The sequence below is a fragment of the Pleurodeles waltl genome, chromosome 2_1, assembly GCF_031143425.1.
Source record: "Pleurodeles waltl isolate 20211129_DDA chromosome 2_1, aPleWal1.hap1.20221129, whole genome shotgun sequence".
Lineage (NCBI taxonomy): Eukaryota > Metazoa > Chordata > Amphibia > Caudata > Salamandridae > Pleurodeles > Pleurodeles waltl.
This window is the reverse complement of record NC_090438.1, coordinates 763,911,449-763,937,414: the sequence shown is the minus strand read 5'-3', so window position 1 is coordinate 763,937,414 and position 25,966 is coordinate 763,911,449. Positions and strand designations below refer to the sequence as shown.

The following is a 25,966-nucleotide window of genomic DNA, read 5'->3' as shown; positions in this document are numbered from 1 at the left end:
GATGCCTAGATGCTCTGCATGTTTCTTCTTTTCTAGAACTCTGGCTTTGATTGTTTTGGCAAAGCAGAGTAACTCAATAAAAGTTCATTTAAAACGTACTCTGTTCAAGGTTTACATGAAGCGGCCAAGAGCTGATGTTGTGCGGTTGGCAGTGGGCTCAACAGTATTGTGATCTGTCCTACCCTAGCTTACCCAGTAAATGTGTTTTGGAAAATTCCAGTTGCAGATTCTTTGTGGTATTTAGGTGGTAGCATGTCTTTTTTTTTCTCCAGGAGAAATTTATAAATGTATTTACTGGTAAAAAAAAAAAAAAAAAACACACAGTGCAGTCCTTGGATTGAAATGTTCGTCAACGTGTTCCGAATTAAGTGTGAGTTTCCTTGGCTGCTTTGTTCTTGTTTACTGTACTAATCTCATGGATAATTTTTGTTTATTTAAAAAAATATATATACATGACTATTCCAATTATAGGATTTAAGGGTGCTGCCTTTGTACTGTGGAAATGTCGCTAAGTATACATATGATCGCCAAGGCCCCATCTGATCTAGATCACAAAAGGTTTGCATTTCTCTGGTTCCCCTTATTGGATTTTTGTAATGTGTGTGTCATTTTATTTAAAACATTTTACTCTGTTTCTAACTTGGTTTGGGATTTTTATTGTTGTGCATTTTTACTTTATTCCTGTTTGCGTATGCTTAAATATTTACACAATACTTTGCCCTAAGTTAAGCCTGCCTGCTCTGTGCCATATTTACCTGGGGGTCGAGGTCAGGTTAATTTAGTGACATTGAGAGTTCACCCTGGCAAGGGTTGTGATTATTCCTTAAAGTAACCGCCCAGCCCAAATAGTAATCCAGTTTCTTACAGTTCTCAATGCACAGGATAAAAATGCATAAGGCTAAAATGCTTGACTTAATGGCCTGTGGGTGAGAATAGTTCTTTGGCAGACCAACTTGGTCATTTTTGCAGAGTTTAGCTCTTATGCCATGTGAGAAATTAGTCAAAAGTCTATGGTCACCATATAGTGGTTTGTCAGCTTTAGGCTGCATGTCTTTCATCATCTGAATATCAAATTGATATCAGAAACATCATTCCATGACTATAAATAGTTTAACTTATTTTATTATTACACTTCAGTGCTGATAAACGCACTTGTCACACACTTACTCTGTTATTTTCAAGGCTTCCATTTACATAATTGTGTTCCTGAGTCGGTGCCATTTTTTTATTATATATATATATATATAAATATATTGTGCTTGATGTCAAAAATAGTGTCCAATTTAATAGAATATCTCCTCAATGGTCTGTTGACTAAACAAATGGCTTTGTGGGCATCGAATTCTGAAGAGCCCACAGTTTAGGTCATGGTTGTTTGTATCCTTTGACTAATGTGCAAGTGCAGTTGTTCAAAATAGGATGTCTTTTATTTGACCGACAAACGGAGTGAAACACAAACCAAGTGAAACAGTGGCAACATGCAACGTATCATCGGATCTTGAATTTATTTGTTGGTCCCGCGAAAAGGCCTCACTTTTAAAGCATACAGGTTTTTTCTTGCACTGGCATTTGACCAACAGTATTTATAAGTGTCTTCAGTCAGTAAATCTGAGAGTAAGCCAGGATGAAACATTTCCTGTGCAACTTGTCTTAAACTTAAAAAAAAAAAAAAGGCATAATTAAACTGGTAAATCTAAAACCAAGGCGGATTTCAGTTTGGAGGAGATTAAGAGAGTGACAGTGCCCCCGTCAAGCACAAGGCTTCCTTCAGCGGTCTAGTAATCCGCGGTTGGCCGGAGTGAAACCAACCCCGCAGTGACTGACTCCCAGAGTATTTGTATATGTCGGCTGGCGAAGGTATGCTTCACTCAAACACAAAAGGGCTTTTGTTTTGCAGGCGGACGAGTCAGAGAGAGATGTTCAGAAATGATCTTTGGCCTTCAGCGGATATTTATAGACTAGTCTGTCGCCACCCAATTCCTTCATTTCAAGTGAACAGAAATTCCATTTTTGGGGGTCGTTTTTGACAGCCGTCACGAGCTGCGGTTCGACGTGATCCCGAGGGTAGCGTGTACTCTGCTTGCACTGCAGACGCCAAGGACTGGGCGTCGTTTCAGCCCCGCGTCGAGTTCGGCAATGAAATGGGACACCAGATCTGTATCTCTCTCTCCCGTACACACATGCTTGGCACTGCCGCGTTCATGCACTCTCGGGCCCTCCCGCGCTCAGATTACGTCTCACGCCCAGCCTCTCTGCCTGCCTGATGCCACGATGGTTTCTCAGAAAATACCAGCCCAGGCATCCGGATGTGACGCCATCGAAAGTGGCAGGTAAAGCGTGGAAAAGTTAATTCTGCTCTGATCTCTGCGTCATTGTTCACTCAAAAGGACTCGTGCATGTATATGAACTAAATGCTGTAATCTTTGGACCTCTCCAGCGTTTTGCTGTTGAGAACCTGAATTACTTCATTTAATAATATCGTTTTCTATTGGTTTTAGCAGTGATACACAGAATACTTCAAAAGAGAGTGACTAGGCGTCCCGGATGTGTCGGGACAGTCCCGGTTTTTACCAGCTGTCCCGGCAGATTTCAACAATTTCGGCACATGCTCCGGGTTTTATAGGGGGTCGACGGAAAACAGTGAGGGACACTTTTGGGGATGTTCTAAAGCTGTGCTGCTTAACAACTGTTAATATAACTAATAGGTATGATGCTGGTTTTAAAATTTACATTTTATTTACTCTCTTAATGCCTTTTCTATGACCCTACGTTGATGAGAGCTGTCATTCCATGCCGCTTTGTTGACGTAAAATTGTAGCTTTTCTTCTATTTTTGCAAAACGTCCCAGGTTTTTGGTTTTAAAGATACGGTCAACCTACTTTAAAAGCACTATTCAAGTCCTGTACATTCTCCCCTTTCGAGCATTCCCCAACGTCCCCCACCCGCCCCTGCTCCCACTAGCGCGCACCCCGAGTATGCAGACCGTCCCGCCAACGATGTCAAGCTGGACCCCAGGGTTCTCCGCGGCACCGCGTTCTCTTATCGACCACCTCAAAGGATACCGAATGACCTAATATTGTTATTATTGTTTGTTCTTGTTAAAACCTTGTGTACACTGATGATCATAGTTTTCCTCTTGCAGGCGACTAGCACTTGGCAATGCACAATATTTGACTCTGTATGCGCCTTCGGGTCACCTAAGTGACCAGCGCAGTGATGTAGTCGCCCTTGTACACGAAAATATTTCGCCCTTGTACACGAAAATATTTCGCATACTTATGTTTAGTATTATTTGGAACGGATGAGTTATTTCAACACCCTTCTCTTTGCACGTACTCAGGTGTGAGCATGTTGGAAGGTTTATAATGCTATTAACAGAGACGTTCTCCGTGTGAACGACAACATTCGGAGTCGGCAGGGGGAGGGGTGTTTGGAGGATGCCGTATTCCATGCAGTGGAATATTGGAGCGGGCATGAGGGAGGCAAGTGTGTCAGTCAACATAGTCGATTATTTTTTATCGTGAGACAAATCCCGGTTTCGCATTCAACCTCTGTAGCGCTAGGCGACTTTTCAAGGGGTGCTTTCTTTTGACACCAAAAATGTCTGACTTTCACATCAGACTGTCACCATCAATTTTACTTTCTAGGAGGGTTTTAATTCTTTCAACATGTCCATATGGTTTCATAAAGCCCCCAATACAAGGCAAATCCCCTTGGTGTTGTAAGACACGATTGCTGTTAAAAAATGTTTAGGCTTATTCAGCTTCTTCTCACTGCTAAAGTCACGAGGGGCTGGGGAAAACTGTGTTTATACTAAGCTTAAATTGATTGGGCAAGTTTAATGCATGCGGGTCAAAGGTACAACTGCTTAGCTAGTCTCATCAACCACTCGGGTTTCAGCTGGGAGTTGAGAGCGAGGGCCTGTGCAGATAGCATCTGGCTGCAGCGCGTTTACTCCACTTTGTGTTCTCTGATTGAGTAGATATTAATGGCGGGGAGGCGCAATGCGCGGTAGACCCATCAGGCCGCGTTTTCTTACCTTTGAATACATTTATTGAGTCGTTTTTATGAAGAGCGCAATCTAAATTGAGCAGGCCAGATTAGCCCTGAGCATATAGTTCAGCTGCAGTTTGGAAGGACCCAAGAGAACATTTCTTCAAGCAAATTCAGGCCTGATGTGTCCCATTCAGAGTTAGACTGCCTTCAAATTATGCCTCATTTTTTGCTGCTCTCCTTAGGAGCAAAGGTCTAGGTGCGACATGCATATAATATCTATAAAGGTAAATAGATTTGTAGAGTTAATGGCCTCACTATGCTAAACAGACTCTGAAAAATGTTACCCCCATTTTATGATGTTTTTGGGAGTCCGTATGGCCAGTCTCCATTACAGCAGTGTGTTTATGGCAAAAAAAATCTCATGTTTTCAGGCACATTTACATAATTTTTGTAGTTTCATATAGATCATGTGTTTCTTTTTTATTCCATCATCGAGCCGGGTGCCACCAGTCCTTCTTTTTCCATAATTCAAGTTGTGTGACCAAAGCTAGAATAATGATGTTAGCATCTGTGCCTTTAGGAACTTTACTCCGCACATAGTGTATTAATGCAACTAAGAGAATTTTTCATTGTGACTTGTTAGTCAAAGGGACCCTTAGGTCCAGGACCCCCTTGTTGCCAAGTTGTGAGAATCACTACTACCCAGTGGGCGTGAATAGTTCTGAATGAATTACTGCTGAAGAAAAGCCAAGAATTGGTGAAAATGTCAGTAGTAGCATGGAGAAATTGGGTGGTGACAGTGGGTGTGGTCGGGGTGGGGAAGTAAGCCTTTTTAGATGTCCTTTGTCACAAAGGAAATGGCACCCAATGTTTGTTTGTCCTAAATTCTGAAGCAGTACATCGTGTAGCTTAAGGTTGGCATTGCCATCAGTTACTTTTACAGGCTATCAGTACTGCATCCATTTTTATTGTCATGAACAATGACTGGCCCATCCAGATGCCGCCTCTTTACTGGATACATATGGGAATGATTGTATTATGTCCTGAAAGGTCACGTGTAGCATGCAGGTGTGTGTTGTCTGGGTAATACTTGAATCTGGGTTTTATGAATGTCCTATCTGCAAGCTGCACAAGATTGATGATGGGCCTTTCTTTCAGAGTCCTAGGGCAGGCAGGATTTACTTGGACTCAAGTTGTGCCAATCATGACATTGTGTCTGTCTTTTACCACTAATGTCCAGGGGCTTAACCCTCCCATTGAGCACAAAACATAGCACCAAGTACACCTTTTTAGATTTGATCCTCGGGGTAGTGAAGCTGAGCAGTCCAAGGCTTCCTCAGGTAGGTGGTGTGGAATTAAAAACTAAAATTTCCATAAATCAGCCAATAAAAGTTATTAACTCAATGTTCTAGTGCTTAGTCTTAAAAAAAGGAAAATGCTTTTTTCCGTCACATTCAGCACAATACTATACATAACATTTCAGAAGCCGCAAATGATATCGAACATTACCGCTACCTTTCAACAATCAATGGGAAGCAAGATTAGCCAAATTAAACTGCTTCCTGGGGACAGCCTTGTAAGATATTTCTTGTACCCTAATTTCCAGTTAGTCTCTGAGATTCCTCCTAATAGAAATGCTAAATTCAAGAAGTCTTTGGGTAGTGACCAACCTGGTTGCAGTTCAGCTGTGACATTTTTCCACATTCCACTCGCAGTGGACTTCTTTGCCCCTACTCATCCTTTTGAGTTCCTAAGGGTGGCACAGTATCTTGGTTGTTCAGATTGATTGTATAGCAGGGCAAGCAGTACCTCCATGTCCCTATGTTTTGGCAGGGCTGTGTTGCTCTACCTGGTGTGCACTGCACAGCCTATGGAGCACAGATGTAGAAACCACTACCAAGGGAACTAGCAGCATCGATGGCTCCAGCGGGGAGTTACAGTTGAGACGATTCAGCGCCGGGACCAGTCAAGGAGACTGGGGTGCAATTGTGTGCCTTGGTTCTTCCTTGGGCCCTAATACACAACCCACCACTGGTGAGCACTTATTTCCTAATACTCTTGATGCGGTTCTCCTGTAGCACTCTTGTTTTTCTGTGTGGACTGTGAACTGCATGCCTGTTTCCAGAATGCCCCATGGCTTCTTGGCACTCAGTGGTTACAATAGAAATCGAACATTCTTGATATCCTGAGTGCTTTCCCTCTACAGGGGCATACAGTCTGCTCATGCTATTGAGACTCCTGGGCTTCATCCTCACAAAGCAGAGCAGGTCCTTCCCTAGTACTACAGCAGGAGTCCAGTTATGGGACCTCGCCGTTCTTTCATGCCCGGTCTCTTTCTGAGGAGTGTTGCATTTGTACAAGGGCACCTCCAAGGCCCTTTCTGAACAGTTACTCAGCTGTCTTCCACGAAGCAGGGTAAAGACAGCCTCTCGTCGGGCTTTGTCAAAGGTACTATAGAACCCAGTACTGGTGACAGAGAAGTTATTGCCACAGCTAAGTGGAGACCCTAGATTCTGGTTGATGAATCTTGGCACAGTGGCTGGAAGATTCTGCCCCATCTTTATACTAGAATTGCACGCAGTCATTGTGTATTTCACCAGTCACCTATAAACTGGGTTCTAGGCAGGTCTGCCCATTTTGCTTAGTTCACTCAGACTGGTCCAGCTGAGGCCCTTATCACAAGGTGCTAACAGAAAAGTAGGGAGGAGCTGGGAGACTCCAAGCAGGGGAACCAATACAAGAGTACAAAGGCAAGGAACGCTGTCCAAATTATGTACCTGCTAATTTATGTAGTGTAGCCCTTCCAGTGAATAATGAGCCAGGAAAGTGGAAATTCTTTAGCTTCAAAGGGACACCATCTCCTCTCCTTCACACTCAAAACACAAAAGATCTCTAGATGTCCTGGAAGAGTTCTGTAGTTCACATGTGGAGTATGACCTTTCTTCACCTTAGTTACCACTTGGTTGTAACAGATGCAAAATGAACTCTTCTGTGTCTGTGATCACATGTATCTCACACTGCACATAACTCCCTTGCATGTGAAAATGTTGAGAGATCCTTCATCCCACATGAATGCTTGTGACGGACTTGCAGCCAAATATAAAAAGTGGGAGAGCCCAGTAAGTGACTCTCCCAGACAACGAAAGTTAAGAAGGGCCATCTAGCCATTATAAATGATAGCGCTGCCACCATATTCGATGCTCTGCAGCAGGACAAGCTAACAGCAGACCTGTTTGGAAAGGGGTGTGGTCCCCTTGGTGTACCCCTCTAGACCCAGAGCATAGTGTCACAGAAATGCCTCCAGGACACATGCATGATTTTTGTGTGTGTTGGGGTGGGAGACCCTTCCCCAATCTAACACGGACAATGACCAGATGTTGGGCCCATGTAAAATCCAAGTCTAACTTGAAAAAGAGGTGAGTGTGGCAAGTGGGTTTTACTGTTACTTCTTGACATACTTTGGAAGGGGAGAACCTACCACATTGTCATGGAAGACATCCTCACTAGTGAATAAAAGTAAGTTGTAATTGGCATGACCATTCGCAGTATTATGGTGTAGCTGCTGTATGTTCTCTTCTACACATGATTTCCAGCAGATGTTCAAAAATGTGAATTAGAGAAGTTTTGCAAAATGGACAGCGTGAACCCCAGATAAGACTTTGTTGAATCCTGCCTTGGGAATGTAGGTACTACGCTTCCAACTATCTTGAAGTTTCAAAAGGGGTCTGGAATAAGCCAAGACAAAATCACTGACTGTTAGTTTCTTTAGATTGCTTCTGCTGTCTGCCTGTCATGGAAATGTAAATGCACCAATTTTTGCCTGAGGCATTACGCGGAAGAGTGTTGCAAATGTGTCAACAAAGGGAAAAAAATGCAAATGTTTCCCTTTTACATTCCACAGCTTGCTACATACACGCCACACATGCATATGCCAGGGGTCAGTCATCACAAACTTTATGGAATTATCAAGGAAAAGCAGTATGGAGCTCCCCCTTTTCCCCAATCTGGGGTGCTGGTCAAAAAAACTAGTCTACAGCTATCAGTCGGCAGCCACCAGCCATTATGTTTTTTGAGGATGTAGTAATCTATATTAAAAGGCAGTGCATCTTGTGTGAAACCCATCTCCAGCAGATTGGAGAGTTGGGGCAACTATCACTTAAACATATCGTGGATCTGCAAGGAGACTTGTAGCACGAATCACCTGTGCAAAAACATTGTGGATCATTTATAGATGGTGAAATGAGAAGCAGGGCGACATGGGGCTATCACCCCACGGACTTTCAACCCTACACTCTTGCTGGCAAATCTTTTAAATCAGCAGATATCGTGTCCCTTTGCAAGTATATCCAACACTTTCTGTTTCAGTTTAGCAGAAGACGATGATGTAAGAAAGATCCCATTCCACCCTCAAGGGCTGATCAAAAAAGCCTAGTAGAGCTTTGGAGGCATCTACCTCAGGACTAACATGTTATTGTTGAAAACTTTCATACTCAGTGGCATTATCCTTTTACTCTTCTTTTCCAGGAGACCTGAAGATAAGTTAGATTATGACTAGGACCTCTTCCTTTCTGCATCTCATAAAATCACAAAATTCAACTGGGCATGATCCTTGAGAAAAACTGTCTTCAGGGGAGACTTGTACTTTGCTATCTGCCTCTGATGATATCTTTGTAGAGAAAGGCTAGCCAACATAAATCCAGATCCCTGCCAGATTTTCAGGATATAAACTTAAAAATATTTGAAGTGCTGTCATTTGCAAACTAAAATTAATTTAAAGGTTCAGTTATTAACCTGAAATCTGGTGTGGGTTATGCACGGTGAGACTTATTCTGGACACACCTTTATTAAAGAGTGGTGTCCAGAAAACGTCTGTAGCTGTCTCTGGTTTCCTGGTGCTAAATATACATTATGTTGTGCGGTTGTTGGTGTAGGTTCCAGTAACTCATAAGTCACTGAAGGTATGTATTACTTGATGAAAAAGGAATAGTGAATGCTTGCATGTCTTCTTGGAAATCTCAGCAAACTGCTTGACATAGTATGGAGGATGTGGTTTATTTGGTCCTTCAAGAATGTCAGAGGTGACCGTGAGGATAGGTCATCTCATTCTGGTCTAACAAGTTGTCCAAACCTGTGGGAATGATCTGTTCCAAAAATCATGCAATGATGATGCATGTTTTCTTTGCACTAATGCATATTCCCCAGTATGGTGACTCCTGGTAATTTTTGGTCTGAAGGTTCTGCATCAAACCTGCTTAGTGTGTGGATATGACTGCTACTCTGTCTTAGATGTGTAAAGGACTTTATGCAGAAGTGGCACTCGAGGAGTAAATATGAGTGTAAGTCCTGGAAACAGCGACTTCTCGTCATTTACTGTTGTCTCGACCTTAAAGAATGCCTGGATGTTTAATGGCTCTGGGTCCAGCACCACAACGTTTAGAGAGGATAACTCGCTATTAGAGTTTTAATTGATGCTTAAAATGTCACCAAAGTCGACCTTGATATTTAATGTATTTTAAAGGGGAGCGTGGGGGGGATGAGAAGCCAGCAAGATAGCTGCTTCCCTCCTGGGCTCCAATTGTTGATCCAATATGGGGGACTTTGGATTTGTTCTGGGATTCATTGGTGGCAGGGTCAATGAGATATAGTGAAGGCAAACAGTAGTGCAGCAAGTGGTTTTTCTAGAATGTATGATGAGACTATGTGGTGCTGAAGTCAAAGTTTTGCTGGCTGGACCCGTGTTCTGGGATATGTTGACAGGGCTGATGTTGCAGACAGGCAGTGTGTCGAGGCCTGGCTCTTCTGGGCAGAGCTGGGGTTCTGGATCCCCTCTGTGGGTAGGTTCATTCCATGCTCTGAGCGAGGCATAGGGTTCTCTGATCACCGACAAGTGACACTGACTTAACCAGGCTGGTGGTGATGTAAGAATCACAGATTGATTGGAGATGAAGTCGGGAGCAGCTAGGAGACATTCATTAGGGAGGTGGCTACACCAGCGTGCTCCTCCTTTCCCATGTTCTTTTCCACCACCTCTTTACTTTCCTTTTCTTGTGAATTTCATGACCGCTTTTGCACAGCTTTCGGAGTTCGGCTGTGTGTACAGTTAAACGCTATATGACCACAGTGGTGGCACTCAATGAGGTTAGATCTGTAGAAAGGGGCTTTATGTTGAGTACTTGATAGGTGCAAAGAGAACATAAGATGGATGGAATGTTGAAGAAATCAAACATTAACCCACAGTCACAAATCTAGGTTTAATCCATTGTTTTTTTGCTCACCATGCCACCCCAGTTTGGACCCAGCCATATGCAAATCAGTCTTGACCCTGCTCCCCATGGAAACCGTCCACCCCGAACTGCCAGGCCAGGTCCTCCCTGGACCAGAAACATGCATCCTGGGACTGGTTTCAGGGGTACTTGATAAGTGGCAAAGAGGGTCTGCCGTACATTCTTTGCGTTGTTCTATCTGTGATTGCCGGAAAAAAAACGTAACAAGCATATGCAAAGCCAGTAGGTTCCGCCTATGTTCATGTAGGAGCTAGCGTATTGTTAGGGCCACTGGAATTATGTGGCAGGAGAGGGCCAAATTATATAGCAGGGTTGCATAAAATATGCTCACAGAAAAGCCAAATTATGCAGCATAATTTTGCACATTTTGTAAAAGTATTACTTCATTATTTTGTCATTTTTAGGGTCGAGCCTGCGTTGCATGCGTATCGCAGCGAGACGCTTTAGGGTTTAAGAAAGGGCTCGGAGCCCTGTCGACGTCACGTCAGTGTTTTTCATTGGTTCGTGGGCTTGCCTATTAAAATCTGCTTGCTTTCATTAGTCGAAGGCATGCATACGTCATGCCCTTTCCGGTGACTACCCCTCCTCGAGCGCAGCGACCAAGTACAGAAAACATGCGAGGCTCGCTGTTTTATGTCCGGCTCGTGGACTACTTTTTCTCTAATTTACTAGCGCGATTTCGCTTGGCAGAAGTCGAGCACTTTACACAGTTAATTGCACTTTTTTCGGGTTATGTACATAAATGCACTTTTGCCGATAGGTGAAAAGTCGGGTTAGGAGTTTACAACGCTATCAGCTCTAACATGAGCAAACGCAAGACCCGTTGCATTGCAAATGCTTGTTTAACTTGGTAATACTGTCTAGGCATTAATTGCACTTCATTAGTACCAGTTTATTAGCAATGTATAGCAATAAGCAACAGAAAGGTGACTAGTACAGCTTTGCAAAGGGCCTTCTGCTGTGCAGCAACATGTCACTACATTTTTAATACCTTTTGAACAGTTTGGGCTAGAAACACATTTTTTGGCTAAAATATGCAGATCACCTGTGCCAAATCTATTTGTCTTTGTTAATGTTTTTATACATGGTGGACAGTAAGTTATTAACAGAATTAGTTACTCTAGTGTTTGTGATTTAGTGCCTAGCTTAGAGACTTTCCCTGATTTTGGAGCAAGGGGTTTCAGATGTGCGTGGACAAGGAGTGGAGCAGTTTAAACATACATCCATTAAACATGCAGTCAACACAGATTCATTCAACCCACCCCTATTCCAAATATGAACTCATCATCCACTCATAACCAGGGCCACTGGAATTATGGGGCAGGAGAGGGCCAAATTATGTGGCAGGATTAAGTAAGTTATGCGGCAAGGAAAGACAGACTATGCAGCATAGTGCAGCACATTTTGCAATATTATTACTTCATTATTTTAGCATTTATACACTTGGTAACACTGTATAGAAAAGGAGGCAGATACAGACACAGGTGCAGAGAACGATTAGATCTATAGCTGTCCAGACACAGGTGAGCAGATGTAAAGAAACAGAGCAGCAGGCTGACAGATGCATACAGAGATGCTCAAGCAGGAGGACAGAAAGACAGACAAGCAGATGAAGACAGTACATGTACAGATGCACAGAGACAGAGATAAGGGCAGCGCTATAGGTGAGCGGGTACATACATACATACATACATAGTGAATGGTAGACATACAAATGCACTGGAAGGGATGGATACTAAGGACATCAGACGTTTACACAGAGAGGACATACCAAGAGGAGAGTGTATAAAGGGCTGTCCAGACACAGGGTAATTTGTACATAAAAATCAAGGACATGGATAGGTAGATACAGAGATCTGCAGATGTCGAGATTCATATAGTTTAGATCCATCCAAGCACATGTGGGTGGATGAATGCGGAGGCTTGCGGTTGTGTAAATACACAGACATACAACCACGTATCAGTAGATGTATCAATAGACACAAATCACTGGCTGCACGAATACACTGACAAAGAATGTCGGACACATGCACAGCTACAGATGGATAGACACATGCATACACTCACAGATGTATACATACAGAAGTGCTGAGACACGGAGGGGCAGATACACAGAAACACAAACAGTGATGATAGACGCATACACTACTATGGTATATAAATACACATGACACGTGTAGATACACAGGTACATAGAAACAGTATATCGGACTTGCGCTCAGCTACAGATGAACAGATACTTACACACACCGATGTGTAGGTACAGCTGTGCAGAGACAGTGGAGTAGATATTCAAGAGACGCAAAGAAAGTGATGATAGACACATACACAGCTATGATATATAAATACACAGGCGGACGTGTAGGTACACAGAAACAGTATGTCAGACACATGCACAGCTACAGACGGACAAATACATACATACACACACACACAGAAGTATACTTACAAAAGTGCTGAGGCACAGAGGGGCAGATACACAGAAGCATACAGTGATGATAGACACATACACAGCTTTGATATATAAATATACAGGCACACATGTAGATACACAGGTACACAGGAACAGTGTATCGGACACATGCACAGCCACAGATGAACAGATACTTGCATACACACACCGATGTATACATACTGATGTGCAGAGACAGAGGAGTAGATACACAGAGACACAAAAACTGATGATAGACACATACACAGCTATGATATATAAATGCACTGGCGCATGTGAAGATACACAGAAACAGTATGTCAGACACATGCTCAGCTACAGGTGGATAGATGCAGAGATGCACACATTTTCAGAGACAAGGCCCCTTATAGAAGGAGAAATGCACAGGCAGACAGATGCAAAGACACAGAGGTAGATACAGTTCGATAGACACATACGTAACTATAGATGCATATCCAGATACACAGCAAATCAAGGCTACACATACCTAAATACACAGACTTTCATGGGTAGAGACGCAGGCCCTACGTACCTCTCCCTCTACGAAGGTTGACTGGTATGTAAGCCGCTAAACGAAGGTACGGGGAGTGGGATATGGATAGAAGATAGATGCACTCGCGCCTATAGATGGATACATAAATGCAGATAGACAAATGCATAGATTCACATACATTCATGTCTCTCATCTTCCTGGAGTCTCCAGCACTACTCTTACTGTCTGTGGCGCTCAAGAGACGCTTCAGGTAAACGCTAATGCATATGTGTTTTTATACATCGCTGTACACTTCACATTTAGTTACAAATGTTCCTGTTTTTAGATTTAAAAAAGAACTGTGTACTCGGTTCATGGGGCTAGACGTGCATTTTCGGCCAGTCGAGTACATTGACAGTATATCACTGTTACGCGTTTCATCATATATCGACTCTAACGGTTTGCTTCAATGTCCATATAAAACCCACAAAACACTATTCTGTGCTGTGGCGTTTGAGAAAAACTGCTGATGTCCCTCCTGAGATTGAGAGTCCAAATAGCCCCTTTGTACGAAGGCTGGCTGGAAAATTCCACAATTAAAAATAAAAAAGCAGCACATTTGTCAGACAGAGAAATAAGATATCCCTCCAAACGTTAAATGAACAGACAGGTGACTAGAGAGATGGAGACCGAGAGGCGTAGGGCATGCCTACACCGCAATGTGGGTAGATATATAAATATATAGATAGCGAAACAGAAATATTTCATGAAAAATCAGCAGTGTGATTAGCCAAAGGTACCCTAGGTCACAGCCTTTAGTGTGTGACCGAGAGCTTACTGTGTGATCTCCTGCAGGGCTCCGGTGGGAGCATGGCGTGGGGGAACAGGCAACAGGAAAGACAGATCCTGGGGCAGGGGGCTCATCTGCCCCGTGGACCATATTTTACAGAACACAACAGTAGATAATAGTATAAATGAATCTCAGAACTCCGTTTTAAGATCGCTCTCGTCATACAGGGTGTGCGGTGCGGGATATATATAGCAGGCACTTGTCAGTGCTTTCTTATTTTTCAGGGGAACATATGGAGCAGCCAGGCACTTGTTAGTGTTTTCCGAACTTTTTGTTTGTAGCAACACGCTCCCACAACGTGTGCATGTGTCTACTGCGAAATCACAAGTTGTCCAGGTCAGGTGTTAGTAGATCACTATATCTTGTTTTCTTTTTTTCGTAACTTTCTGGCACCTGAAATACTGTGTTCATAAAGGAGAAATAAAAACTAAGAAAAACGAAAAATGTAAAGAAATAGGCTGCGTTGAGTGCCATTTGTAGTGTTGCGCCCATGACGTAACGAGGCTGCGAGCAGTACCATGTTAAATCATGTGCAACAGGTTTTTCCACGGTCACCCCTCAAGGTATACTTTTGTGTGCAAACCCTTTTGTATCATGTGATGAATAGAGAATAAAAGCGAGAGGGGGGGGGGGGTGGGGAAACAGGGAGAACTAGGTAGCAATGTGCCTTGCCGCCTACATGACACTGGCACCAAGGGGGTCCTACCTGCAGTGCTGGACGTGCTGCGGTGGCCGCTCGCCTGGTTCTGAGGCGTGCTCGTGCCGCATTCAGTCGCCTCAGACTGCAGTGTTCCATGTGGAGATGCGATCAGAGCCCACCCGATTGCTGGAGCCACTGTTCCCGTAAGTGCTGTGGCGGTGAGAGTGTACAAGGCCCGTGAAATGCCCCCAGGGGGAATAGCGCCAGGAGGAGGCAGCCAACTGCACTGAACAGTCACGTGCCTCCAGAGCGGTAGCCCTGTGTGTAGCGTGGCCCCGCCCTCAATCAGTGTGGGGAGCTGAGCACTGAGACAGTGGCTTGGGAAGTCCAAAGTGGCTGTGTATGACTGTCCCTACAGCAGTCCAGGGACTGACAACGTGAAGGGCACTTCAAAATAAAATATAATAACACAACAAGAAGGCAGTGGGAGAGCATAACAAAGAAAAAAAAACTATATAAAAAAAAAATACAGAGAGGAAACAGGACTTCAATAAGCCCAACAGTGACAACGATGACTACTGTCAAGATAGGGGCCCCAAATATCAGCCAACTGACTGTGAATCCTCAGCAAGGTAATTATTAGCACCACATCACAATGGCTACCATACCATCCATTGAACCTTTCAAGATAGAGGGTGCCTCGTCAGCTCAAACTTTGAGGTGGAAAGAGTGCTGCTGTTTTTCGATGCCACTAAAGTAGAAAATGCTCAAAAGAGAGCCACGATTTTACACCTAAGGGGCAAGGGAATACACTGGATATCTAAAACAAATGTGGAAACTGCGCCCAAAACACACCTCACTCTGTTTGCGGCCCTCAATGCCCCCTTCAAACCCATGGCTAATGCCAATTGTGAGAGATTCATGTTCAGACAAGTGCGGCAACAAACAGATGAGTCCATTGACATATTCTACATGCTGCTTAAAGAACTCGCCAGCACGTGTGCATTCACAAATGAGAATGAAGAAATCAGAGGAAAAATTATTAATGGGTGCGCATCGACAAAATTACGCAAACGCATCCTATAAGAGTCTGGGAGATCCCTAGCTGATATAGTGACCATGGGAAGGACAGAGGAGCTTTTGAAAGCTCGAGCCTTCCATATGGAAGCAGTGCTCCAAAATCCTATCAAAGCAGAGCTGGTCAATGCAGTTATGCAGGTGCCTTCTAAACTGAAACCCAGGAAGGCGACAAAGTAGAGAACGTGCGGTCGCTGCAGAGGACCACTCCACCGAATTACAGAATGTCCAGCGAGAGGAAAGAAGTGTGCAGGCTGCTGCTAAGCAAATCACTTTGTGAAAGTGTGCTGCTCCAATCGAGGGAGACCCTCGCAAACCACAGTCAGGAAAGGGATAGTGACATGGATTAGGATGATGAAGAAGAACAGAGTTCACTCCATTTTCACCATTAGCACTACCCTCCAAGCTGGCAGAAAACTACCCAAATGCCAGATATAAATGGGCCACTCGATCCAAACAATAGTGGACACAGGAGCATCAACCAATATAATGTCAGCAGCCAACTACAAGGAACTAACCCCATGCCTAGAGCCAGCAAAAGTCGAAGTGTTTGCCTTCAGACAGGATTGGCCGCTCATGATCAAGGGACGATTCAAGAGGATCATATGTCATGGCTCCTAAGCCTTCAAAGCCCAAGTATATGCCGCAGAGGAAGGTCAAGGCACCCTTCTCGGATGCCGCACAGCTGAAGCTCTGAAAATCGTGACTTTTGCTTTTGGGGTCTACCAAGAATCAGTAAGTGACATCCTAAATCCATTCCCACAAGTCTTCAAATGCATCAGATGTTTAAAAATAAAGGTCAAGCTACATAAAGACCAGTCAGTGCAGCCGGTTTCCCTCAGACATAGATGCATTGCTTTCCCCCTGAGACTCTTCGTAGAGCGTGAACTAGAAAAACTCAAATCTGCCGGGATCATTTAGACCACCGTGGGTGGTCCCCTATTGTTGCGGCCAGAAAGCCAAAACAACCAGGAGAGGTGAGAAAATGTGTGGACATAAGATTGCCGAATGCTGCCATCAAGAGGGAGTGGCACCTCACTCCCACCATTGATGGTCCGATTGGTGAGTTGAATGGAGCCAGTTGGTTTTCCAAATTAGATCTGCAGTCAGGATACCACCAGCTCGTCCTGTCTGAGGAATCCTGATATATCACAACTTTCTCTAATCATGTGTCTCCGGTGCTACAAGAGACAGAGTTTCGGCATTTCCAGCACTACAGAGGTGTTCCAAAATACCACCCAGAAACTGTTACCTGACCTCCCAGGTGTCGTTAACGTCAGCGACGACATTCTAATATATGCGCACAATGTCCCGAAACACAACAGACAATTGCAGAAAGTTCTCCAGAAGATCCAACAATCCGGCCTAATGCTCCACAAGGACAAATGCGAGTTTCTGAAACAGAGGCTACATTTCTTCGGGTATGTATTCTCCTCTGAAGGGGTTGCTCCCGATCCGGGGAAAGTCACAGACATTAAAGAAACGCCACCCTCTACTAATGTGACAGAAGTCCGCAGTTTTTTGGGGATGATAAACTACTGCGGGCGTTTTATCAAGGACCTTACTGCTTTAACGCAGCCTTTAAGAGATTTGACAAAGTCCTCGACCACGTAGTTGTCTGGACCGACATAGGAGAATGGGTTTCAGGCCACTAAGGGTGCCCTTCCAGCTGACACGACACTGTAATACTTGGATATGCGACGAGACACCGCTGTTGCTGTGGATGCTGGCCCCAGAGGGCTAGGCTCTGTTTTGTTGCAAAAGCTGGAGGATGAAGATTGGGCTCCAGTGGCATATGCCAGCAGGGCTCTCATTCAGATGGAGCCGTGATACTCCCAAATTGAAAAAGAGGCCACCGCGATTCACTGGGGATGCAGACATTTCCACCTGTATGGATATCCTTTTACGGTCACCACTGACCACAAACCGATATCCCGCTTTTCAATGGCACTGCATCCAAACCACTCCCGCAAATAGAAAAGTGGATGCTTTAGCACCAGGAGTATAACTGCCAGGTCGAATACCTCCCAGAGGCAAACAACCCTGCTGACTATTTCAGCACCCGTGAGCAGCCACAATGGCAGAAGATTATGATGCTCAGGAAACTCAGTAGTATGTGAAATGTGTGGTGGAGCGGTCTCGCCCATCTGTCTGGACACCATTAGGCAAGAGACTGTACACTATGAATGCCTGCAAAAAACCATTGGCGCCCTGAAAGCCAGTCAGTGGCACCTGAAACAAAAACAGTGGCACCACCTCACAATGGAAGCTCAACAGATCATGTAAAGTCTATACTGTGTTCGCCAAGAACTCTGTTGATCTAGATGGGTGCCTCCTGTGAGGACACAGTTTGGTAATTCCCACCAGTCTTACTGAGAAGGCCATTCTACTGGCACGTACTGGACACCAGGGCATGATGAAAAATGAGCTGGTCGATTATCTGAAGTGTATAGGTATATCTCACGGAAAAATCAATCGCCCGGTGGCCCCAAGAGAATGGGGAGGTGGAGAGATTTATGAGGACACTAAAAAAAAGTCATAAGGACCGCCTCCGCAGGTGATTCCAGAACTAGCCATATATTTGTTCCTGCAGAATTTTCATCAAACTCCACACTCCACCACTGTGCGAGCCCCAAGCCACCTCTACGTGGGGTGTGTTGCATCTGATCCTTCTCATCTCTCGTGGACACCCCGCCCCCTGAATGATCATCAGGTTTATGACCGGCGAAGGAGAGCCAATGCAAAGGCCAGTCGCCACCGGAGAGCCAAAGCATCTGACTTCAAGGTCAGGGAAATGATCCTCATAAAGGATCGGTTCCCAGGCAATACGTTTAGGCTACCATTTGGGCGTTATCTGTGGATCATTGTCTGGCGTCAAGGCACTTTGGTTGTTGCACGTCGGGATCCTGAAGAAGTGGCTAGAAACATTTCAGCTTTCAAACTGTTTCATCTTCAATCCCACGTGCCAGAGACAGTCCGGCGGAGTGGATCCTTGCCAGAAGTGTCAGATTTAGGACCAGATGAGGGACAGTCTGATTTGCTGCCACTCTCTCCTCTCCCTCTGAATAGTGGCAGAGGAACTCAGGAAGAAAGCAATGCAATGGGTCCCGTCAGTAACGGAGTGGAGTCACCCGAGAGTCATGCCACCCGCATGAGGTACGAGTTATGAAGCAACCCGCTGCCTTCAGTAAGACTGAGAGATCACCTCTTCTGACGGGCTGTGGTAAACACCTGAAACAAAAGCTAAACGTGTTTGTGTAATGTTGACACTGGAGTCTCCCACCTGAGTAGCACCTGAGGTGAGAACTGTTCTCAAATGTGATATTGTTTTTCTTTTTGTTGATGGTGCACTATGCCATGATCTTTGAACATTTAATTCTGCTAAAACATTGGAGGAATGTAATGTTGCGCCTGTGACATAACAAGGCTACGAGCACTACCATGTTAAATGATATGTGAGGGGGTTTTCCATGGTCACCCCTGCATATATGCTTTTGTGTGCAAACCCTTTTATATCACGTGATGGATATAGAATAAAAGCGCGGGTGGGGGGTGGAAAAATTGGAGCTCTGGCATCAAAAGCTGGAAGTTGCAGCCTCGGGGTGGATTGGGGGGTCAGTGGAAGTTAAAGATACACACAGCAGGAATCCCCTTGCAGGAGTGCTTCGGACAAGGATCTCCCTACTTCCCTGCTGTGAGGACCATCACCCACAAAATGTGAGGTGAGCATCAAGGTGGCGGGGCCCTCAATAGGCATCCCCTCAGGGGGGTAAACAGAGGGCTGTCATTGGCACCTTACTCTGGGAACCCCGACCTCTTGTCGCTGGTTCCGGTGCATCTGTAATGCAAATAGTGTTAATCTAACGTGCATCAATACCTCTGGTCGACTTCGCACTGTATAAATATGCAAATAAAAGAAAATAAGAAGGAATGGGGGAGGGGTAGAAAAACAATTACAAAGAAGTGTGAGTGAAATAGGGAGATCAAGCCGTCATGTAGCTGGAGAACTGCATTGGCCAGTGTCCAGCACATGCGTTAACCTAGTTTGATACTTGCAACACTAAAAATGTCAACATAACTCTGTGATTAATGTTCTTTCTGGAGAGAGATTGGAAATTTGTATAGTGGAAGTTTTGACTCTACCGTAAGGTAGCACAGAGGGTTAACAGGCCTGCTGCAAAGAACGGCGGTGCGACCAGTGCCACCACACCAGGTGTTGACTTCGGGTGGTGGGCGCAGTTTTTGCAGGTGTATTATAATTTTAAAATCACCTTTTGTTGACATTTCTTGCCACCAGCTATTTTCAGGCAGCAATAAAAAATGGCAACGTGACTCCGTGATTAATGTTCTTTCTGGAGAGAGAGTGCGAAAATCTGTCTAGTGGAAGTTTTGACTAGATGGTAAAGTAGCGCAGAAAGTTAATACATAAATTATTAAATTTAAAAAATCTGAAAAAACAGGCACAGACTGATTACTGTGTCAGAATTGTAGCAACATGAGCACCAACGACTGGGAATTCCATCAATAGAAGCACAGAATCTGAACCCCAGCAAAAACAAAACGTTCCAAACCAATAATAAAACTGTTTATAAATGTGTGAATTGTGTATTTAAACAAAATAAACAATACAAGTAAGACAATAACCAGCATCTGTAATCCTATGCAAAAGGAAATTGCTGAAAAAAACAGGCACAGTTCTAATGTGCACGAAGCAGGGAAACGGTGCAGTACCAACAGCTGTCTCTAGGTGTCCCTTGGGACCTCTTTTAGCCATTAGGTACTGCACCCTGCAGTCGTGAATTGAACACATCCCCAATGACTTTTGGACCCCCTGCTGAAAAATGAAGCGCAGCGCCCTTTTTGTGAAGTTTTACGCTGTGCCTTCAGGTTATAAGGGAGGGGAGACAAGAGTAATATGCTGGCTAAAAAACAAACACTGATAGAGAATGCTAGGTTATGTAAAGCATGTCAGGTGTAAGCAGGATCAACATGGTTACGTTAGCTGAGAACAAGAATGCTGTGGAAATGAGAAGGGGAGCTTTGCCGAAAATTACTCAGATTCGGTAACTGTGATGTAACTGATACTCATACAATGCACTGCAATATCTTCAGTCAAGTTCACGCTATATGAAACTTCAAAACTCTGTGGCCGCCATGGAGTGCGAAGGGGAGAGTCAAAAGAATTGCACACGCTCTAAAGTATATGGCTGATTGTGCAATAATCCATGTAACAGGGTCAGCCTACTAGGCATAACAAAGCAGCCTCAAGGCGGAACAAACGTAAAGCATTTACCTACGAAATCAAGGGAATTTTGAAAGGCAGGCCCAGGAACGAATGAGAGTGATGGATGTGAGATGGGCGTGGTTAAAGCCCACTGAATAGATTACAACATGTCAAAGAGCAGCGTTTGTGTACTACCACACTCGACCTAAAAATGAGTGTATGAAGAACGTTGCGAACATGAGCTTCTCTTGTTTAAGCCTGGTATCATAAAACTGTTGTTTTGTTAGAAAGCATCAGACTGTAATCAAACCTTATACACTGCAGAGGCATGAGTGTATACACCTCGCCGGTCAAATGATGTAAGGAACTGCTCCGCAGCACTTATCAAATTTCAGAAGCCTGGCTTTTACAGGTCGAATAGGTCAGTGACCAAACTCTCTGAAATCCCTTCTAACCGCATCTATAAAGAAACACCATGTCAGGAATTAATGTTATAAGAGCCCATAGGTGTATCACTAAAGACAGGAGTTAGTGTGTTTACAATGTGTTCTATGAGGTGCCACGGGGTGGAATTTGTCCAATGGGAATAATATCTCTTGCTATGCTGGTGTGCAAAACCTTCGCGTTTCCGCATGCATATTTTCTGCTTGGAGGGCTATTTGTATGAGTAACAGCCGCCAGGACGCCTATACACAGTCTTGGGGAAATGTGTGAAAGGCATAAATCTATGCAAATCATAGACGTGTCTAAATTTTATAAATTTCTCACTTCGAATTAACTTTTTTTGAATCACGCTCACGGTGTCTGAAGGCATATGTGTAAATGAATTAACCAGTATCATTGTCATAGTACCATTATATTTTCTTTCCACTGTAATGTGAAACCGGTGTACTGGGTGAGCTTATGTTCCTGTCATATCTCGCAGTCTACTTCTGTTTTCTTAATAGCAAAGTAGATGCCTACGGTCCGTAAGTACCAGGACCTCCCTGGGTTGCCTTTGACTCTCCTCCAAGTCATTACCACCAAACACAGACGAGGGGGGCCCCATCAGCTGACTATACATTAGTTCTCGCTGGTTGTCTGGTAGTTTAATATTCAGGACTTCAATCCGAATTCCCACTTATATACATATTATTCCAAAGCGCTATGAGGCTACCACTAGCTGATTTTCAGCGCTACCCACTCCAATCAGCTGTAAGCACGTTTGAACTAGCTTGCATTGACCATGTTTTAGTTCCTAGTCCATCTCATAAATTAATAATAATATTTGAGGAAATGTAGTGTAGAAGCTGCCGACTATGGAACTGGGGAGCAAGGTGTGTACCCCGGGCTTAGATCAACATCTATTGATTCTGGGCAAATCACTTGATCTCTCTTGCACAACACAATGTGAAGCGTAGTCTTGTTCTCTTGTAAAGCGCTCTAATGCCCTGCCCTTGCGCTGTATGCAGCCGCAAAAAAACATGGATATCAGATTTAGAGTACAGCAAGTCCCAGGTTTCTTGTACAGAGTATATTGTACAACTTCCGGACTCTAATGTTTAATATTTCATGCAACTGCTAGGATGTCGCGCTCACCGCCGCCCCGTTACCCTCCAGTGCTAAGTTTCCCGCCCTGCACTCTCTGGTAGAGCTTCTCTGCCTGCAAGGGAGCACCAACGTGACCTGCTACTGTATTTCTTCAGGTCCTGATTCTCATTGCGCTGGCCGGCTGATCGTGCGGGCCATAAATAGTACAGACATCCTGTAGCACTAGGCCCATGCAAGGAAACGTGACGGGGCTTGGTGTCGCGCTCGGGGAAGACCCCCTGGGGTCTTCCCGAGGCAACAGACGGTTCTCACATGCCGCCCCTTCCTGTCCTGCACACCAGGATAACATCTGCCTCCGGTCAGAGGGAAGCGGCCATGCTTCCCTCTCAGCGTTATATATGACGCAAGCAGTGGTCACAACTGGGTGGCAAGAGGCGCCATTTGCTTTCTATATGATTGTCTTTGAAAGAAAAAATAGTTTCCAAATGGTTTTATTCTCATTTTTGCTAGTAAAAGAAGTTTACTTGTATTACACGATCAGTACAATATTTATAGTATGAATACATGCACAAAGTAAGTTGCTGCTAATCAGTGTGATTTTTCAGAAGGACTACTATCTGGAATGTACACACGAATAAAACCAGACATTTCTTGAGTTGTCACCCCACTTTTAGTGTGTTTGCATCCCCTTTGACTTTACCCAACCAAATCAGGTTAGGTTTCTCAAGTATTGTGATGCAAATATTTTTAAAAACCTCCCACTATCAATAAGTCTGAAGCCATTACCACCTCCTATGTCCTCCAGCATAAAGTGAGTTCCCAAAAAGATGGGCAGTTAATTTGCCCCAGTACTATTTTTTACCCAAACTTCTGCCTGGGTAGAACTTCTGTGGAATCATACCAGCATCCTGTAATTTTTCATAGCTTACCAATGATTTCTGACATTTTGCAGCATTTCTTATGGTGACGTGGTGGTTGGTGCGAAGGTTGTGCAACGTTTCCTCATTCTTGCTTGAGATCTTTCTGCATGGTGATGAATTTAGTTATCTCATCCTTCATTCCTGTGGCCTTTCCTCCATATCACCGTTTTCTCTGATTTCAGGATCTGTTGCTTGGTTAATCAGCTTTTCCCACTTTGACTTGTTAGCTTTGTGTGCCTCTAGAGCATATTGCCTCTGCTGCTGCACTTCATCTAATATAACTGATTATGGCTTCCGGAGACATGTTGCTCTTTCCAGCTGCTTTCCTCATGCACTTTTAATGTTCTTCTCATTCTGCATTGGGCTGTTCTGCTCAGTTTGCTGTCTGGGAGGAAGTATGTCCGCTGTTTTCTTCATTTGAATCCCTCCTTTTGGCCTGTCATTGTAGAGTCCCTTTATGGAGCCCATCACTTTAATGCTGGGCCAGCAGTTTAAACTCCTACCATTCTGGCCTCTTGTGCCATGTGTGTTCTGGGGCGGGGCTCGTTCCCGTTCAGAGTTTATTAATTTTTTCCCTTTTAATTCTTTACTCCAGTTGGGAATTGTGTTTACGTTTAACTTGCAGGTCACCTACTTCAAGGGTCATATGTAGCTGACATGACCATCTCTGTAGCAATTCAGCATTTTCTTCCCTCTGTGATTGCATTCTTTACTGGGTTACCTGGCAATGACTGTGTTTTGCTTTTCATTACTTGGTCTGTTGTTCATTCACGTCGTTTTCTGTTTTCTGACTGCTTGGCACATACTCAGTGTGTCTATGACGAGAAAGACTAAGTGATAACGTCACACCTTACCCCTAACCTTCATTGTTCAGAGCCTAAGGATTATTTATCGCAGTCTTTCAATACCCTAATCCCTCGACATTTGCTACCCAGTATTACTTGCCCTGTATCTCTAGGATGTTGTTAAGGACTAGCAAGAAGTTAAACTGAGGGAGAGGCATCGGATTAAAAAAAAATATATATTAGCATCTATACAATTTATGACCCGCATAAAGCATATACCATATAAAATGCAGGCTCATCCGAGTGTGTAAATTCCACTTATACATACTGTAAAACATGCAAGTGTGTCAGGACTCTCTACTATATATCCAGGGTATCCAACAGACATGTTGTCTTCATGTCTTTAAGATATGGGATGCTACTGGTTGCATGCAATATTGCCGTATCACATAATGGATCCGTAGAAACGTTCTATCTATTAATACTAGATAATATGTATTACGGTGTCTCTAGCTTAACTGTCGCATTCTCAATCTCCTACTTGCAGTCAACTATTCTAGATCAAGGGAATTGAAGTGAATTTATCAACATTATGTCCAAGGTCAGACAGCATCTAGACCAGTCTGAGCCATCTGCTGGCTGTTGTGGCCACAATGACAAAGGCAGTAAGAAGATCCTGCATGGCATGTTCCTTGTACAAGTATCAATCCCATTCTAAGCTCGAATGCTCGCCTCAGAAGCTGGGCGGGTATGATACTGGTGATTTAGAACATGGCTATGTACAATAAAACTGAATGCGTATAGGGGTAAAAACAAGATGCAGAGTCACCCTCAAGCACATTATGGCCAATCATGTCTGAGTACAGAGTGACTCTTATTGTATTTTAGAGGTGGGCGAGCCATTAAAAGCTCGAAGCTCGAGTACGTGTTGGAACAAGTCAAGCTTTCATGTGACATCTGCCGCCACCCTCCCTCTTCCTAGGATGTTGTCTTACAGCCAGAGCTGCCGACTTTAGAACTGGGGAACCAAGTGTACGTTTCATGCGGCTTCAACATCTTATGAATCTGGGCAGATCACTTAATCGCCCCATTCCTATAAACAGTGAATATGACACTATGTAATGGGGCTAGTGCTCGTGTAATGCACTCCAGTACCTTCGGGTTGAGTTCTGGCTATATAAAAACGGTGGAAAAATGCACAAAGCAGTAACTATAAATCCTTAACATAAGGAAAAACAAATACCCATTTAATGACTAATTTGTGCAAATAAAACCAGAAAACCTGGGTAAATTGCGGCTTCCCCTGCTTAAAATGTGTGACCTTAGGCAAATATTTTATTTCCCAAAAAATCATTTTTCTTCATTATTATCATATATGCAAGCACTTTCAAATGAGTGAACTCAGAATACTAGTTGGACAAAAACTTATTGTGTTTGATTTAATAGACTATACTGTTGCTCTGTAATTACCTGGCCCACATACATGGCTTACATGACAACTGTTTTTCCTTTTAGTTTAGATGATGGTTCATGTTTAAAGACTACCTCTTTCAATTAGTGCTTCTCATTGCAGTGCTATAATGTGACATGTTAATATCAAAGCTTCTACATGTTAAAGGAATATATTTCTTGACTTTTAAAGAGACTTTATCATAATTTATGTGATGCTTGTATGATTTACATGTAAACATTGTCAGGGCTTGGCCTCTGCGTGTACTCGAAGAGCCAAGCCAGAC

At 43.9% G+C, this 25,966-nt stretch overlaps 1 protein-coding gene across 1 annotated transcript in view; it reads left to right on the top strand.

The window, feature by feature from the left end:
- GMDS (GDP-mannose 4,6-dehydratase) overlaps positions 1 to 25,966 on the top strand; it is a 1,419,543-nt gene that overhangs the window by 1,303,719 nt on the left and 89,858 nt on the right. The window lies entirely within an intron of this gene.